The 15,865-nt window shown below is 45.6% G+C and overlaps 1 non-coding gene across 1 annotated transcript; it reads right to left on the bottom strand.

Annotated features, from left to right (window-relative positions):
- Positions 1-7,723: 7,723 nt before the first annotated feature.
- LOC132646129 (U6 spliceosomal RNA) lies at positions 7,724-7,829 on the bottom strand. The gene has a single exon (XR_009584260.1). It is a non-coding gene; the product is annotated as a U6 spliceosomal RNA (small nuclear RNA).
- Positions 7,830-15,865: the final 8,036 nt, after the last annotated feature.

Genomic DNA, 15,865 nt, shown 5'->3' with positions numbered 1-15,865 from the left:
CGGGAATGCAAGATGGAGGAACCTTGGTACTGTCTTGCCTTGTCATGTCAGTACTCACAGATGATGGCTCACAACCGCCCATAGTTCTTGGGGATCCAACACCCTCTAGCACCCACAGGTGTGTGGCACACATTAACCCTCGCAGGCACACACTCACACATAATTACATTTTTAAAATGAACCAAATTTCAAATAACCCCCTCGTCCTGTTGCACGTGCCAAAGTTAAAAAACATTACATTGCTTATGTTACAAAAAAATTTTGTTGCAAACGTAAATTTTGAGTTTAATGATTCCATAACAGACACCCTAAGCCTCACACTGACAATTTGTGAACAATACTGGTCTTTCCTTGATAGTTTTACAATATGTGTACACATAAAATTGGTTATTAAACTATACAACCTCATAGCACTATTTAAAAGAAAAAATTTACAAGAAGTTATCCCAATGGCAGAATTAGCCCATGTTTACATTAACAACATGTGGGGCAAAAGCCCTAGAACCCGTGGAAGAATATATCTACTTACAGGCCAATCCTAAAATTAATTTTTGAAAGGGGGGGGTCCCTGCAGGTGTCAGACAGGAAGGGGAACAGGTGCAGATTGACTTCATCAGCCTGGATCAGACTTTGGAGAGTCTAATACCAAGTGGATTACTGGAGGCATGTTTAAACACAGCGGAATTTGGAAAAGTCTCCAGGCAACAATAATTCCCACAGTCATTCCAATTCCAGGTGCATAATAAAGCTCAAGGTGTGACTACATAGAAACTCATTCACAGAGTACGTGTGACTGTGAGGGCGGGCCCTATAGCTAAAAGGCTTAGAATCTAATATGGTCTCTGACCGACAGCATAGAGGTCAGCAGGCTGTAAAGTGTTTGTGACATCTCCCCTAAGGATGAGAAGAGTCTGGGGTAACCATTCTAGGGAAATAGGGCGAGGCCTGTCCCTGAAGATAGCAAAAGGTCACCTCTATTCGTAGCTTTATGGATGAAAAGCAGCTGCTTGACTTTTATGGCCTCCGTTAAGGAGACACCCCGCATGATTAATATTTCTGGTTCTCTAAGTGATTCTCTATGAGTACAGGGCCCTCATACCCTGTACAATTTTTAAAATTTAAAATTTATATTTTAAGTTTTCTTAGCAGAAAGTAGCACAGAAAACTTCTGAGTATCTAATGAAAACACATTCTTAACTTTAAAAATGCAAGATGTTAGTCTCTCTCTCTCTCTCTCTTTTAAGCCTCCATGACAAAGACCCTTTTCTATGACAGGCAAAATAAACTTACAGAGAAAATGGCCACTCCATGATTTGAGGAAAGTTTTAAATTATTGGTGCGGGGAGAGGGGAGGGAGAAGAGAGAAAAGGGGGAGGGAGAGGGAGAGAGACTCTGGAAAAGTCCAGAAGAGCAAGAAAAAGGAACAGACTGGACATGGCCATGGCTAGGGGAGCAGGTGTGGAAAGCGGTTGGCATTATGAGGAAGAGGAGAGCTGGAGGGAGGGAAGCCTGTGAACTGGAGCAGCCTGGATTTAGCGCAGAGGAGGAGCTGAGAAAGGACAGGATGTTAACAGGGCCTGACAGGAGTAGGAGGCTTTGATTTGTAACTAGAGATACAAAAGGAAGTGGCCTTTCCTGTCCGACAGAAACCCACTTCGTAGTTCCCTGAGCAATGTCGGCGGTAGGCTTTTAGCAGTCCTCTACGGTCCAGCTTGAGCTGAGCCAAGATGTCCCTTCGGTACATTCCCACGGCTCTCTGGAGCTTCCTTTGGATCTGACACACTGATCTTCAGTGTCAGTGTTTCTCATCATGAAAAGAAAACTTAAAGCAAACATATGCATATCCAACATTTTACGTGCATCACAGCCTTAATACAAATTTCATATTTGTCATTTGCGTAGTAAGAATCTTTGCCCGGAGTGGTGGTGCCTGCCTTTAATGCCGGCACTCAGGAGACAGCGGCAGATGGATCTCTGTGAGTTCAAGATCCTGATCTACAAAGTGAGTTCCAGGAGAACCAGGGTGGTTATTAAGAAAAAAAAAAAAAAAAAAAAAAAAAAAGGCCAGGATTGGTGGCACTTGCCTTTAATCTGAACACTTAGGAGGCAGAACAAAAGCAGAGGCAGGAAAACAATGAGAGTTTGATGCCAGTGAGTTCTAGGCTAGCCAGACCTATATAGTGAGACTCAGTTTAAAAAGCGGAGGATGGGACTGGAGAGATGGCACCGTAGTAAAAAGCACTAACTGCTCTTCCAGAGCACACAAGTTGGATTTCCAGCACCAAAATAGCAGCTAGCAACCATCTGTAACCTCAATTCCAGGGTTTTTACAGCCCTCTTCTGGCCTTCTTGGACACTGCCTCGTGTATGTGGTTCACAGATACATGCAGGCAAAACACATAACATAGAAAACAAAAACATCTGGAAAAGGAAAGAAGGAAGGAAGGAAGGAAGAAAAGGAAGGAAAGAAAGGGAAAGGAAAAGAAAAATGAAATGAGATGGGAAGCGTGATGACCAGAGTTTGAGCCCCAAGACTCACATAATAAAAAGGTTTACTCCTGTAAACTGTCCTGACACCCACATGGATACCCTGGTACACACACACACACACACAGAGCTAATAAGTAAAAATGTAATGCAAAAAAAGAAAAACAAAAGCCTGGCAACATGGCTTAGCAATAAAAGGTGTTGTTTTAAAAGAATGAAAATTCCAGACTTTCCATTTCACCAATAATGACTTGGAAGCCAGATGCTGCCATGAAAACCTGCCAGCTCAGAGAGGCAGAGAAAGCACCCAGCTGACTATTAATTAATTAATGACTTATTTATTTATTGCAGTTTATTCACTTTGTATCCCAGCTGTAACCCTCTCACTCATCTCCTCCCAATCCCACCCTTCCTCCCTCATCTCCTTCCATGCCTCTCCCCACATCCACTGATAAGGGAGGTCCTTCTCCCCTTCCATCTGACCCTAGCCTATAAGGTCTCATCAGGAGTGACTTCACTGTCTTCCTCTGTGGCCTGGTAAAGCTGCACCCTGATCAGGTGGAGGTGGTCAAAAAGCTAGCCACTGAGTTAATGTCAGAGACAGTCCCTGTTCCCCTTATTAGGGTACCCACTGGCGACTGAGCTGCCATGGGCTACATCTGTGCATGGGTTCTAGGTTATCTTCATGCATGGTCCTTGGTTGGAGTATCAGTCTCAGAAAAGACCACTGTGCCCAGGTTTTGTTGGTTCTGTTGGTCTCCTTGTGGAGCTCCTGTCCCCTCCAGGTCTTTCATCTCCCACTTCTTTCATAAGAGTCCCTTCATAAGCCCAAAGTTTGGCTATGAGTCTCAGCATCCGCTTTGATACACTGCTGGGTAGAGTCTTTCAGAGGTCTTCTGTGATGGCTCCTGTCCTATTCCCTATTTTCACCTTCTTCTGATGTCTATCCCGTTTCCAGCTAACCTTCTTACTCAGCCAACTTCCCAGAAGGAAAAAGCTCTTTCCCTTCTCCAGGTTGTCTTAAATAGGGTTCAACAAAAAGTCCCTCCTTTCTGTTTAATTCCTGTCAGCTGCTTTCTTGACCTAGGATTAACCTTATTTAATCCTGTTTACAGAAAGTCCTTGGATTAAAGGTGGGTGCTAGGGCTGAGCCACACCACAAGTACTTGTTCACAGTAAACGGAAAGCTCTAGGATCAAAGACTGAGCCATACCACAATGAGAAATGGGATTTTACAGCTCACGATCTCGGGTTCACAATGGGGTCAAATACCCTGCAGCAAAAAGGACGTATTACACAGCCCGGAGAACTGAGTTCAATCTCTGGAACACGCGAAGGGGCAGTCGTGGTTTCAAACATCTCTAATCCCAACACTCATGTGATGAGAGGACTGGTATGTCCATCCATGCCTGCCTTGATAGGGCTGCTGTGTTCTATGATCCAAACAATTCCTGTTGTTATTTTGGTGACTCGTGGCCAAGAGAAAATACACATAAAATGTGTGTCTTTTCTCATGGCCACCAGTTCTCAACAGGATACTGAAACAAGTTATGCTGAAAAGCAGATAAAGGAAATATAGTCAGCGTGGCTATGTTGGGAAGATGGAAACTAGGAGTCCTGGTGCCCACCTGCCTCCTACAGACACCCTGAGGTCCATCTTCAGGTGTCCTGACAGGTTACTTAGGTTTAGGTCGAGGTCAAAGATGTGCATAACTAAGAGTCCCTCCCATTATGCCTCTGGTCTTCTCCATTTGCAGTGGGTGCTAACATCCAACTTGGGTATCAGTCTTGTGTATAAGCATGTCTACTCATTGATAAACCTGGCCAGCACTGAGGTCCACTGTTTCAACATTTTGATAGCCAAGCAGAGGAAGAAAAATCTCTTTAGAATACCTTCCTACCTTCCAAAAGATTTACACTGCAGCAGCCGGCTCCCCAGTATTTCCAGAAAGACTAGCAAAGTGAGGTACAGTATCAGGAAGTGGAGACAAAAGGATCCTATCACAAAATCAATCTTGGGTTTGGGTGATGGTTCAGCCGGTATGAGCATCTGTTGCACAAGCATAAAATCCTGAAGTTTAAACGCCCAGAATCCAGGTAAGGATGTGGGTCTAATCATACTCATTTCTGTAATTTCTGTAACTCTAGCACTGTGGAACTCACAGAAAAAGGATTGGCGCTTTCTCACCACCAGCCTTACTCCGGGTTTGGTGGGAGACCTTTTTTTTTTTTTTTTTTTTTCTTAGCTAGGGTTTCTTCGTGTAGCCCTGGCTGTCTAAGACCTCACTCTGTAGACCAAGCTGTGAAGAGAATAAGATGATCAATGACAGAGCAGGTTTCCTCTGCGAGTCTTCACGCAAGCACACGGGTGTGTGCACCTGCATGCGTAAATGAGTGTGTAACACACACACACACACACACACACACACACGCACCCTTTCACGAAAGCAATAAATAAATAAATAAATAAATCTGCCTTTTCTGTATAGTTAAGTCCTAATGTCAGGCCGAAGAGGTGGCTCTGTGGTTAAAAGCACTTGTCCCTCTTGCAGAAGACCTGGGCTGCGTTCCCAGAATCCACGCGGCAACTCACGACCATCTGTGACTCCAGTTCCACAGGCTCCCATACCCTTCTCCAGCCTCTTCAGGCACTTCGTGCGCATGGTACACACCCTGCATCCATACACATAAGATAAAAATAAGTAAAAAGGCGAAAGAAAAACAAACGGCCCTAACACTGTGGACGGCGGTACCCGGCTAGTCTCCCTAGTTACCAGTAACCTGTGCATTTTGCCACACATGAGTGGGCATACTTAGTCCAGGGAGGGAGAGGGGACGCTGCCCCTGTGGTGTGTCAGAGAGAAGCAGCCACAGCCTAGGCTCGGTGTCGGCACACACGTCTTAGATCCGGCAGTAAAAAAGTATTAGCTTAGAGTACAAGAGATGCTGTCATGTGTCGCATGGGGGTGGTGGGTAGGAGGAAGGCCACGGAACTGGAAGAGAACAAGCCAGCCACAGAGGGAAATAGCCCTCTTTTGGCTACCCTCCCAGGGTGTGGAGCCCAGCCATGGCCTCAAAGCCAGTTTCTGGTAGGCACTGTGAGAGCTGGAGAGGCAGAGATCTTAACAGAGCATGTTTATTAATTCTCTTAAAATATAATTAGTTTTTATTTCTATGCATTGGTGTTTTGTCTGTGTGAAGGTGTCAGATCTTGGCGTCACAGACAGTTGTAAGCTGCCATGCAGGTGCTGGGACTTGAACTGGGGTCTTCCGGAAGGGCATTCAGTGCTCTTATCTTCTAAGCCGGCTCTCCAGCCCATTTATGAATTCTGTTGCCTCTGCAGAAGATAGAGATCAGGGCAGCCAGGGCAGGTGTGGCCTGACTTTCCAGGCTGCAGACCTGATCTCCCAGAGAGGCCAGCTGGGGTCGTAAAGCAGCAGCCCAACATCTAACACTTGTGAAAATTCCTGGGATGTGCTGTGCCTGCATATGATGCCGTGAGCCCAAGAAACCAAGGTAAAAGGCATTCAGTCAGCATCTGGTAACCATGAACCACTTAGACTTTTTGGTTTTTGTTTTGAAGACAGGGTTTTATCTGTGTATACCTGGCTGTCCTGAAACTCGCTCTGTAGAGCAGGCTGGCTTCAGAGATCTGCCTGCCTAGCACGGAGATTAAAAATGTGAAACACCATGCTGGAGAGATAGCTCAGCAGTTAAGAGCACTACCTGCTCTTCCACAGGCCCTGAGTTCAATTCTCAGAAACAACATGGTCACTCACAACCATCCATAATGTGATCTGATGCCCTCTTCTGGCATGCAGGTGTGCAAGCAGACAGCATTTGTATACATAAAATAAATATTTTTTCTTTTTTTTTTAAAGATTAATTATCATTAATTATTCTTTATATTCTTAAAGATTAATTATATATTAATTCTTAAAGATTAACTATATGTTAATTATTCATACAGTGTTCTGCCTGCATGTGTGCCTGCACACCAGAAGAGGGCACCAGATCAGATTATAGATGGTCATGAAAACACCATGTGTTTTCTGGGAATTAAACTCAGGACTTTTGGAAGAGCAGTCAGTGCTCTTTAACCTCTGAGCCCTCTCTCCAGCCCCAGATTTTACTTATTTTTATTTTCTGTGTATGAGTGTTTTGCCTGTAGGTATGTTTGTGCAGTGTGTGCAGTTCCTGAAAAGGCCAGAAGAGGGCGTCAGATCCTCTGTGAGCAGCCCAGGATGGTGCTAGGAACTAAAACCAATCCTCTTGAAGAACAGCGAGTACTCTCAACGGCTGAGCCCCCTCCCCAGCCCCAAATATTTTAATCTTTAATTTTTTTATTTAATTTTTGTTTGTTTTGTTTTGTTTTTCAAGTCAGGGTTTCTCTGTGTAACAGCCCTGGCTGTCCTGGAACTCAGTTTGTAAACCAGGCTGGCTTTGAACTCACAGAGATCCTTCTGCCCCTGCCTCCCTGAGCTCTGGGGTTAAAGGCGTGCATCACCACCTAGCTTCAAGTAACATTTAATAATAAAATAATAAAATTCTTTGTAATTTTTGTTCATGTCTTAATACATAGCTTCATATAAATTTATATACTTTATATAAATCTACACTCCAAGCAAATTATGGATGTCACTTATTTGCAAGCATTGTATATTGATTAAAAATAAGCCTTGAGTCTGGACTATTAATGTTTAAGTTTCAAAATGCTTTAACCATGATGTCATTTAATTCAGATATTTGTGTTTATTTTTTTTTGACACACAAATCAGTAAGTTTTATTGTTCCAAAAGACACCCCAAATCAAACTTATAATTCAGGATCTTGTTTCTGGAGCAGGGTTAACTTAGGTCTTATTCATCAGCCTGCTGCAGAGTTCCCTTTTCAGACACATAGATACCATCCAAAAATTTCCTGATATCCTTGTTTTTAACTGTTGTGGCTTGCTGAATCAAGGCCGCTGAATTTGAGACAAGTTCAATATCATTTCCTACAAGGATTAATTCATCCTTCTGGGCTTGAGAGACAGAACAAGCAACACCTGTCCTCATTCGAACCCTGCGGATGTATTTTTTCACCCAAGAAATTTCGGATTTCAACCAAAGACCCATTCTCCTGGATAACGATGTTGATGGGGAAGGGGCATACACAGACCTCATCTTGTAGCGGAAGCCCAGGGTAACACCCTTGATCATGTTCTGAACGTGACTGCAGACGGTTCTGACAGTGAAAACTATGGAACACTTCACGAATTTTCGTGTTATCCTTGACAGGGGCCATGCTAATCTTCTCTGTATCCTTCCAATTTTAGTCTATGTGCTGCCGAAGCGAGTGCTTGTGTTTATTTTTGGTGGGAACGGTGTATGGAAGTCACCCACTATTACCGCACCAAGGTTGATGTAGTTTTTGTGTTATGAAATTCTGAAACTTGCACGCAGGGCACGTATGTTTACAATTTTCACGCCCTCTCAATGGACTGTCCCCTTAACTGATAGTTTTGGGTTAAGTCTATTTTTCCGATGTCTGCCTGTTCTGTTAGACATCAGAACAGTAACACCTGTCTGTAGCCTTCGAATGCCTTTTTGCATACATTTTTGTCCTATTTGGCTGTAACTGTCAACTCAACGTAGCCTAGAGTAACCTGAGAAAGGATTCTCGAGGGAGGGACCTCCAGGATCAGATTGCCTTGTGGGCGCATCTGTCAAGGAGTCTCTTGATTGTTAATATAAGTGGGCCAATCCACAGTGGGCAGCACCATTCCCTGGACAGAGGCTGGGTAAGAAAGCTCACCAAGCAGGTGCCTGAGAATGAGGCGGTAACCAGCATCCTCCGTGATTTCTGCCCTGTCCTCCCTCAGTGGTTGGCAATGACTAGGCGATATACGCCAAACAGACCCTTTCCTCCCCGAAACTGCTTTGGTCAGAGTATTTACCACCGCAATAGAAAGAAAACAGGGCTAAAACTTGATATTAAAGTGGGGTGTTGCTATGACAGACTGTAGCTTTTCATGCCTTTGGACTGGATGTTTTTGTTTTGTTTGTTTTTTTTTTCTTTTTAATTAAATTTTATTTTATTTTTATATTGGTTACAGTTTTTTTTTTTACTTTGTCTCCCAGCTGTAGCCCCCTCCCTCCCTCTTTTCCTCCCTGCCCCTCTCTAAGTCCACTGATGGGGGAGGTCTTCCTCCCCTTCCATCTGATCCTAGCTTATCAGGTCTCTTCAGGACTGGCTGCAATGTCCTCCTCTGTGGCCTGGCAAGGCTGCTCCTCCTTGGAGGGGGGGGTGTAAAAAAGCCAGCTGTTGAGCTCATGTCAGAGACAGTCCCTGCTCCCCTAACTAGGGAACCCACTTGGATACTGAGCTGCCATGGGCTACATCCGAGCAGGGGTTGGATTAGGTGTTTTTGTGTTTGTTTGTAAAACAGGGTTTCTCTGAGTAGCCCTAGTCGTGGAACTCTCTCTGTAGACCAGGCTGGCTTCAAATTTACAGAGATAATGCCTGCCTCTGCCTTCTGAGTGCTGGGATTAAAGGCTTGAGCCACCACCGCCTGGTGCCTTTGAAATACTTTATTGCAGGATTGTGGAAGGGTTTGGAACTGTTAGAAAGCATTAAGTGCTGTAAAATTACTTTAATAGATTTTTTTCTATTACCCATTCTAGCTCCCAAATAATGACACAGAGACCTATTACATTTATTGATAAGCTTTAGAGCACTACAGCTGGGCAGATATTGATCTGTTCTAACCCATCTGTACTGTCTTGGCTGCTTCCCAGCCCTGTGCCCCGTGCTACTTACCATCTTAGCCTCGCCTTGGTTGCTGCTCCGCCTGTCTGTCCTCATGGCAACTCTTCATGATGACCTCCCTCTTTCTTCTTCTTGGCTGATCAGCTTCATTAACCAATCAGAGATGACAGAGAACAATTTTTTTTACAAAACATTAAGACAGGAGGTTCTTCATATAAACAACAATGCCCTCTCTGAGTTCGAGGCTAGCCTGGTCTACAAAGCGAGTCCAGAACAGCCCAGGCTACACACAGAAACCCTGTCTCAAAACAAAACAAAAAGAAAAAATGACTGCACCCATGTCAGACTGCAAACAGATCTAGGGCCCAGAAATCAGCATCGGAATACATAGTACACTAGACCATTCCCCCAACAAAGCAGCGTGAGAAGAGCTTTTGGACCATGCTTCAGGGAGCGTAGAAGATACAAGGCTAAGGGAAATGTGGATGCTTAGTTGTGAGGTTTCAACAGGGAGCAAGAATTCTATCAGAAGCAGGGTAGAGACCATTTGTTCAATATTCCGGCGAGAAGCTGTGTTCACTGAGCAGCGGGAAGCTGAAGAATCGGCAATCGTTAATAAGAAATCGGGTGCTGAGGTGAAATTGGGCGAGTTTCATTGGGACGATAGGAAATTATTTCCGCAGGGTGGGTCAGATCACAGAACTGGTGTGTGTGTGGGGGGGTGGGGGGAAGCAGATTGCCTATCTAGCTCTCAGAAGAACTTGGCAAACAGCATGTGAGAGTCACCCAGGTGGTTCTGGTGGTGAAGGTTTGAAGGGTCATGGAGAGCAGCGGAGGCTTGGTACCATGCCGAGGGATCCAAGGCCCTGTGGAGAGCCCAGGAGAAGCCGCTGCTGAATGTGGACATTGGAGGTGCCAGGAGCCTGGCATGTCCTCAAAGAACGATGGTAGGTGTGGAGTTAAGCTGTCCCAAGCCTATGAGGCAAGCTGTGCTTGCTGCAGTGACAGAAACAGGGAGCAGGGACTGCCCGAGCCTTAGCACATGAGGATGACGCGAAGCATGAGCTCCAGATTTGAACCCTGAGCTCAAAAGCTAGATCACGCTGCTGAATTTTGGTCTTACTTTCATATAGTGAGAACTGTGTAAATTGTGACAAGCTGGAGACCTAAGTCAGGGTAGGCCTCTGAGAGGATATGAGGGAAACTCAAGCAGAGACTCCTAGTAGCAGAGGCCACACAGACTGAAGAAGACATCCTATACCTAGACTAGTCTCCGAGTAGAGGGAGGGAGAACCCACCCACATAAACTGTAACCCAAAATTTACCCTGCCTACAAGACATATAAGGATGAAGTTAGAGAAGATAGAGCAGAGATTGAGGGAATGCCCAAACAGTTCCTGGCCTAACCAAAGACCCACCCTGTTGGAGAATGCCAACACCTGACACTATGAATGGTGCTCTGCTAAGCTTGCAGACAGGAGCCTGTCAGAGTTATCCTCTGGAGGACCTGGAGGTGACAGGAGCTCCACAAGATGGCCAACTAACCAGGGCCCAGAGGAGCTTGCTGAGGCTAAAGCATCAACCAGGGACCATGCATGGACTGGACCTAGAACCCTACAAAGATGTAGCAGATGGGCAGCTTAGGCCTCATGTGGGTCCTCAAGTAAGGGAAGTGGGGACTTCCATGCATCTGACTTGGACGCACTTGCCAGATTTTTGTCACTTGCCCATGCGGGACTGCCTTGCCCAAGCCACAGGGAGAGAGGACAGTCCTGATACAAGTTGATGAGCTGGGGTAGACAGGAATGGGAGGAAAGGGAAGGGGGGAAGGAGAGAGGGAGGAATAAAGGGGAGAACATGGAGGGGAGGAGGGATGGGGCTACAACCAGGATGTAAAGTGAATAATAATAATAATAATAATAAACCAAGAAAACCCCACGGAAATGTTATGGGAGTATGTTTTCGTTTTAATCCCAGCTGTGGGACATAGAGCTGCCTTGCAGCAGCCGACTGTGATTTGCTCTGTGCTTTGGCAGAGGTGTGGTTTTGCCAGCTGCAGATTTTTTTCTTCAAGCATGTGACATTTGGAATTCTGAAGACTTTTCAGAGGCTATATAAATGCTAGAGCTCCGGTAGGTGTGTTCCTGGTTGCTAGTTGGAGGCTGCTGGTTGCCGTTTGTCAAGTAGCTATGTGCAAAGAAATGGGAAACTAGATATCTTGATGGCGAAGATCAAACTTGCCCTAAGAACTAGATACCCCTGATCAGCAGATAACTTCGCCCCCTTCCCCCTCTATCCTTTTTTCCCTCCTATCTGGTATTACAGGGTTGAAAGGGAAGGAGTGGAGAAGGGTAGAAGAGAGAATGGAACCCACAAAGCAGCAAATACCAGTTACACTTTGATTCTTTGATTATTTTTATGCCCTAGTTCCTCCCTTTTGGAATAGGTAGAATTTATTTATTTAAATTGTATAGGAGCCTAGGGTAGCTCTGGCTGTCCCGGAACATGCTCTGTAGACCAGGCTGGCCTAGAACTGAGAGATCCACCTGCCTCTCTCTGCGTTCCTGGTGCTAGGATCAAAGGCATGTGCCACCCCCATCCTCACCCCCAATCAGGAAAATGGATCTTTAATGAGACTTTAGATTCTGAAAGTGGTCAGTAAATGGCTGAGTCTTCCAAGTGATAGGCATTTCAAACATACTTTCTTCACAAATTGGCACCAAGAACACAGAGCAAACCAGTGTCTGGACGGTGAGCGTTTACCAGGAACTTTCCTATCAAAAAGTCTAACAGCCGGAGCGTGCCTCACAGATGAGGCCAAAACAACAGACAGAAAGGTAGGAAGTTTTAAGGGTGCTTAAAGAGGGGAAGGAGCCCATCAACTCAGCCTCTCATCAGCTAAATGTCGTGACTTGCAGCTAACATTTGCTGTTAAGGTTGACTGAGCAAAGATTCCCCTTTTATAGAGGTAATTTCAAATAAGCATGTTAAAACAGAAACAAACCATGCTTAGGGCTTAAGTGTGTGTGACTTTGATATGTGAATTTATTACTTTTCCAATTAAAAAGCAAGAGCTTTCTGAGAGTCCCACAAACAAGACTATGTAATTTTGCTCACAATAAAACACATCTTAACTGCCCTACAGCCGGGGTGACTGTAGAGATTCGCCTGTGCCACACCCCAAGTTAATCTGTATTGTATTAAACTGTGGTTTCCCAGCTTTTGCCTTGCTCTGAGAGACTCCATTTTACAAGCAGCTTTTGACTCCATTTTGAGGATGGAGGATGAGTGTGTTCATGAGCAGCGTCTGGCATCAGCCATGCAGCACAGACTGCTGATAATGACTTATTCCCGAACGAGAGTGACACTCTGGATTTATCAGGATGGACTGAGATTTGAGGACATATGGGCACATTAAAATCATAGCAGGGAAACCAGGCTTAAGAACTTAACAGACACACCCGGACCTCATAAAGAGGCTACCCAGCACTACAATGGAGATGGCCCCATCCCTGTTGACCTGTCACCTAGCTATTTGGTCTGGGCATCAAAAACCAACAGGCAGGGAATTCTTGACGGTCCCCAGGGCTCCAGCTCAGCCTAGTACCTTGCAGGTGATGGGGTCTAGCCAAACGCTGTCTCCCCATTGCCTGTTCACCCGTCTGGATCTGCCCTCCATTTCTCTTGACTGTTCCTGCTCTGCACCTGCTCTCACCCTTTCCTCTTTGCAAGCACATTTCAGCTCAGTTCTCCTACCTGTAGCACTCAACAGCCACCTTTGCATCTCCATCATCTCCCGTGCAGCTTAGTTTGGGTTATCTTATCAATGGAGACTCCATTTGCATTTCTATCAGATGACTTAAAATTATTTTTAGACTCTGGGCAAACAGTGGCTCAGGCCTTTAATCCCAGCCTTCAGGAGGCAGAGGCAGGCAGCTCTAGGTAGTCTGAAGCCAGCCTGGTCTACAAAGTGAGTTCCAAGGCTACACAGAGAAACCCTCTTTTCTCAAAAAGAAAAAATATATAGATTATTTTATAAATGTCTGTGCACATCTATGTCTGGTTCCCACACCTAACTTGGAAAGCCCACACTCATAACTGAGTTCTTCTCATTTTCATAACCCCCACACTTAAATCACTGTTGAAGTCTCCTAAATAAACTCAACCCTGCTCCGTACCTGCTTGTCCTGAAATTCCTCTCTGTGGTGCAGACACGGATCCCGTTTTTACCCGAGCTGAGGTCTCTAAAAGCAATTCCTCAGGCTGCTGCAAAGGGCTGTGTGATACTGTCTCTATCCGACCCTGACAATATTGATAATAAGCATGGCCAATAGTTTAGTCTAGGGTGGTAATGAGGCTCAGTTCCTTGTTGAGACCTTCACCTGAGGTTCCAGAACCCCTCCCGCCTGCCTTCTTGGTGTGCATACTTGTGTGGCAAATGAAGTATATCTTGAGGGTGCTGTGGCATCTGCGAGACGGCTGGCTGGGAATGGAATTTCTTGGCAGTGTAGCTAGTTGTGAGTCACCAAGCCTCCGGAAAGGACTACCAGGAAATTGATTGGTTTACCAGGCTGGTTGGAATTCTTTCTCTTGTCTCTGTGTGCTCTCTCTCTCTCTCTCTGGGGCGAAGAGCTGTTTCTGTATGCAGCCCCAGGAAAGTTAGAGTGACTGGGGAAAGCAGGGTTTCCTTTTGTGGGTTTTTAGTCTTACGAGTGAAAGAATTTTAAGATGGATTCAGGAGCCAGTGAGGCGGCTCCGTGGGTAAAGGCACTAAAGACTTTTGCCATTGAGCCTGGTGACCTGAGTTTGGTTCCTGGAACCCACATGGTAGGAGAAAACCAACTCCCACGAATTGTCCTCTGACTCTGCCTGGCTCCCTCCCCACAAACAAAAAAACATAAACAAACTACATCCCGAGGTAGTCAAGTTCTATAAACAACTGCATCAGGCTTCTTGGAGGTATAAACATATTACCTGCGTAGTGTGTCTTCAGGTGAATGAATCAGTTTTCTGGAGGGGCAGCCTCCTGGCGAGGTGATTCACGGGGCTGGCTGGATTAACTCTGAAAGGAGACAACAGCCAGAGGTAGAATTGAGATTTTATTCTTTTGACCAGGAGGAAGCAGCTTTCCCTTCGTGGGCCTAAACAAAGCCCAGACACCTTCATCTTTCCCTGGTTTAATAGATTTTTGGAAGTGTGTAATATGCGCACATGGCCCTGTGGGTGTGCAGGGAGCAGCAGAAGATGAGAAGACAATGTTGACTCTCCAGGAGTTTGACTTAGAGGCATCTTAAGGCAGGGTCTAACTGTGCAGTTTAAGCTGTCCTGGAACGCCTACGTGGCCCAGGCTGGCCCCAGATTCATAGAGATCTGTCTGCCTCTGCCTCCCGAGTTTTGGAACTGAAGGCATGTGCCACCACACCTGCCTGCTTGTTTGTTTCTGAGACAGAGTCTCATAGCCCTGGTTGTCCCAGAACACTAGCCTCTGCCTCTGGAACCTGGGATTGAAGGTGTGGGCTGCCCTACCAAGTCTGGCCCTGTTTTAAATCTTAAGAAGAGGTAAAATGGAGCCTTCCTTTCTGTATGTGTCAGTCAGGGCCCTCCCAAGAAACAGAAGTGACTGAATAGATGTCTAAAGGGGCTCTATTAAAGTGCCTTACACGCCCTGTAGTCCAGTCCAACAGTGACTGTCTTCTGTGGGAAAGGGCAAGAATCCAGTATTATCCAGTCCTTGAGACTGAACGTCAGCAGTTCCAATCGGTGCCAGAGTCCCTGGCAGTCTTAGAGCACTGCTGGTGTTCAGTCTCCCTTGGCATTCTGAAGCTGGTTCTAATACCAGGGAAGCGAGGCTTCAGCAACAGGACAGGTGACTTACCATGAAAAGCTAAAGCTTCCTTCGTTCGTGTCCTGTTACGCCGGCTGCCACCAGAAAGTGTGGCCCAGATTTAGGGGGGGGGGAGGGTCTTCTGATCTCAAACAGTCCAACCAAGAAAAATCCCTCACAGATGTGCCCAGCTGCTTGAGGTTTAGTTGATTCCAGATGTAGTCAAGCTGACAACCGAGATTAGGCAAGGTACTAGTGCTGACAGTGAAATAAGAGGCGGGGTTCAAAGCTGAGCACGAAGGAAGGGTACATCCTTAATGGCATCCAGAACTGCTAATGCCTGCCAGCTTCCCAACAATACAAAAGAGACTCTGTCTCCAAAATTAAAAACCAAAGTATTAGTATTAGGGCTGGGCATGTCACTCATTATCAGAACACCTGCTTGGCACTTCAAAGGCCTCAGCTTCAGGCCCCAGTATTTCAAGACAAATAACCTAACTGACTTCTGCTCTGATGGTTTGTTTGTTTGTTTGTTTTCCAAATGGCAGGTTATATGAGGAACTCCAGTTTTAACCTCAGTTCTACTGGAAGCATTTAAAGCATTGACGATGTCATTTGTTGGTTTGTTACTTTGAGATAAAGTCTCTATCCCGGGCCAGGGCCAGGTCTTTAGGACCAGGTTCGAGGTACCAGAGGTTGACCTTGAACTACTGTTGCTCTGCTCCATCTTTCAAATGCTGGTTTATAGTCTTGTGCCACTGTGCCACTTAGTGTGGTGCTGATGGTGGAACCCAAGGGGTGGT

The sequence above is a fragment of the Meriones unguiculatus genome, chromosome 10, assembly GCF_030254825.1.
Source record: "Meriones unguiculatus strain TT.TT164.6M chromosome 10, Bangor_MerUng_6.1, whole genome shotgun sequence".
Lineage (NCBI taxonomy): Eukaryota > Metazoa > Chordata > Mammalia > Rodentia > Muridae > Meriones > Meriones unguiculatus.
This window is presented reverse-complemented; position numbering and strand designations above follow the sequence as displayed.